The following is a 3,460-nucleotide window of genomic DNA, read 5'->3' on the forward strand; positions in this document are numbered from 1 at the left end:
CGAATGTAATGCAACGCGGGGTGGATCGGCGTGTCACGGCCATCCGCAGTTAGAAAGTTTGAGTCTTAGGAACGCACCGGCTGCCGCGAAAACTCGGCGCAGGCGGCGGAGCTCCACCCACTTTTGGCTGATGCGTATATGAGCGTGGTTGCAAGACGGAATTCCGGTTCCCGAGAATATCTCGGGAGAGGCGGAGTACTCTTTCACCTCGAAACCGGAAATGTGTTCTGGACTGGAAAATCGAAAATAAGGAGTGCTGAGATTATCTCAGCGGAGGTAGAGTACGCTTCTGCCTCGGACTCGGTATTCCGGTACGATTTTAGCTCTGCGGTACCAGAGCGGCTTGCCGAGTCAAAAGGATTCTGATCTCTCCGTCCCGGGGCCCGGCTTTTTATTCGGATCCGAGATACGGGAGATCAGTACCGAAATTCGATACGGTAGTGGGAGAGGCGACATTCGGGAAATTCCGACGCGCGTCGGGAATTCTCGGTATCGAACTCGCTCCCCGTCATTAAGGCCGTTTTAACGGCTGTTAATTGTTATAAAAAATAGGCTCTACGCGCCTGCTGCCCTGTCCGGTGGTTGCCGGACGCAGCCTTTCGATCGATGGATGATCGGGAACGATGGGGGATGCCATCGTTACAATGTACTTAAAAATGCGAATCAAACAATCAAATTTTATTTTCTAGGATTCGAATAATTCTGATGAAAAATATTATTTATTTAATATTATTTATTTATAAAATATATTTGCAAAATAATCGAATCTAGAACAGTTTTATTCAAATTTTAGATTAAGTTAAATATACTTCAGTACTTAAGTATACATTTAATATACTTAAATAATATACTTAAGTATACTTAAGTATATTAGTATAATGAACCAGTGAAAAATTTAAGTTGCAAACCCATGTAGAATAGTATAAAAATTAAAAAATTATTAAAATTAATACAAATAAAAAAAAATAAAAAAATTTTAATTAAAAAACTAGGCTCTGCTAAATTAAACAATATGCTAAAGTTAATTTTGAAATTTAGCAGTGCCTAGTTTTTTTAATTAAAATTTTTTTATTTTTTTTTATTTGTATTAATTTTAATAATTTTTTAATTTTTATACTATTCTACATGGGTTTGCAACTTAAATTTTTCACTGGTTCATTATACGACTCTATAGGTTTGCAACTTAAATTTTTCACTGGTACAAAAGTTTCTACTTTTACTTGGCGCGCAATTTTTTTTATATCATTACTTTTGTAGTACGATTCTACATGGGTTTGCAATGGATAATTTTTCATATGATTCTACATAAGTTTGCAATAGGTAATTTTTTATACTACAATTCTACATGGGTTTGCAATGAGTAATTTTTCATACGATTTTACACATGGGTTTGCAATGGGTAATTTTTCACTACTGGCGTGCCCATACTAGGCGCCTTTTTTTACCTTTTTTTTAAAGGTAAGTTTTTATAGGGATATCATTCATTTTTGTATATGATTTAGATTTACTAGGGTTGCTCAAATAATGCTATTTTTTTTCAGAAACTATTTATTAAACAGGTTTAAAATGTTTTTAAACATACATAGATATTTCTTCTTTTTAAATATAGTATATTATTTTTTAATATAATCTCAATCAACTTCTATAACCTTATACCAGCATGATACAAGTATATGTATGCCTTTACTGTATCAACTCTTGTTTTTTCTACGTAACCATGTCATCACAGTTTCAATCATCCCCTCATCATCTTCCCAATCTTGTTTCGCAGAGATCTTTAAATTATATGTTTAACACAGTTTAACGATAGCTTCCAATATTTAACTTTTTGAACCACTTAATTAAATGCACTTCGCGAAATACGGTTTGGAAGATGAAGAGGGCGTGATTCAAATGTGAAAACATGGTTACATGGAAAGGACAAAAGTTGGTACAGTAAAGGCAAGTAAATACATATAATGTATCGTACTGGCATAAAGAAATAAAAGTTGATTGAGATTACCATGTATATTGTGTATAAATTGTTGAATAAATATTCTGAAAATATAATGTAGGGCATTACTTTTTGAGCAACTCTAGTACTATTTCAAAAAATTACAATGTCCTCATTCTTTACCTGTAATGTAAAACATATTTAAATCATTAGAGTACGTACATATATACAAAATATACTGTTTCTTTATTTTATATTAACAATTATATACTTATGAAAGAAATAATAGGATGGCAGCGTAACAAGAAAGTAATTATTATAAAAGAAATATAGTACATCTCACATATAAGTAGTATTGCATATCACATGTATGTAGTATATTGCATATCACATGTATCGTTACCATTTTACTATTTCTTTCATAATAATAACTACTTTCATGCTACGCTACCATCTTATTATTTCTTTCATAAGTATATAATTATTGATGTAAAATAAGGAAGCAAATAAAAGCTAATAATAATAAATAATGTAAAGATAATAATGTTATGAATGCTATGAGCTATAAAAATGTATATAAATTCTTGATTATAGCTCATTTCATTTATAGCACTATTATCTTTACATTATTTATTATTATTAGCTTTTATTCGCTTCCTTATTTTACATCAATAATTATGTACTTATAAAAGAAATAGTAGGATAGTAGCGTAGCATGAAAGTAGTTATTATTATGAAAGAAATAGTAAAATAAAATGGTAACGATACATGTGATATGCAATATACTACATACATGTGATATGCAATACTACTTATATGTGATATACTATATTTTTTTCATAATAATATAATAATAACTATTTTCTTGTTACGTAACCATCCTATTATTTTTTCATAAGAATATAATTGTTAATATTGTTATAAGAAATATAAAATAAAATAATTACTTGATTCTTATAAATCTCATCTTCTTCTTCTATCGATTATGACCCTCTGGCTGGATTTTCTTATAATAAATAAAAATGAGCTAACCGCACACTTAACCTATGTCACATGTCACATATCACATACACGTTATATATATTATATATATATATATATATATATATATATATATATTATACATAACCCCGCACGCTGCTAATATCGCAGAGCGCCACTAACGCCGTCTGTTGTGAAACGTGAGAACTGGACAAGATTACTACTACATGCATCTATTGCATGTGTTGTTTACGTGTGATATACGTGTATGCATGTGTTGTATACGTGTGATTAATAATACGTGTAGCACGATAGATACTACTATGTATGCGTGAATGATGATGATGATGACGTGGACGTTTCTTAAAAGAAATTTTTCATATTTAGACTTTGCATTATGATATTTCCGCTTACAAAGCACGTAGAGCAAAATTAAATACACTTTCATTATATAAATCGAACTCAATCTATCGATTAAACCTAGTAAAAACTCGATCGCTTCAGTCGTTATTGAGCATCCGAATCTATGACTATCTCGAACTGTCC

Source organism: Prenolepis imparis, unplaced genomic scaffold, assembly GCF_030444845.1.
Source record: "Prenolepis imparis isolate NDT839.2.m4 unplaced genomic scaffold, iyPreImpa1.0 SCAF_7, whole genome shotgun sequence".
NCBI lineage: Eukaryota > Metazoa > Arthropoda > Insecta > Hymenoptera > Formicidae > Prenolepis > Prenolepis imparis.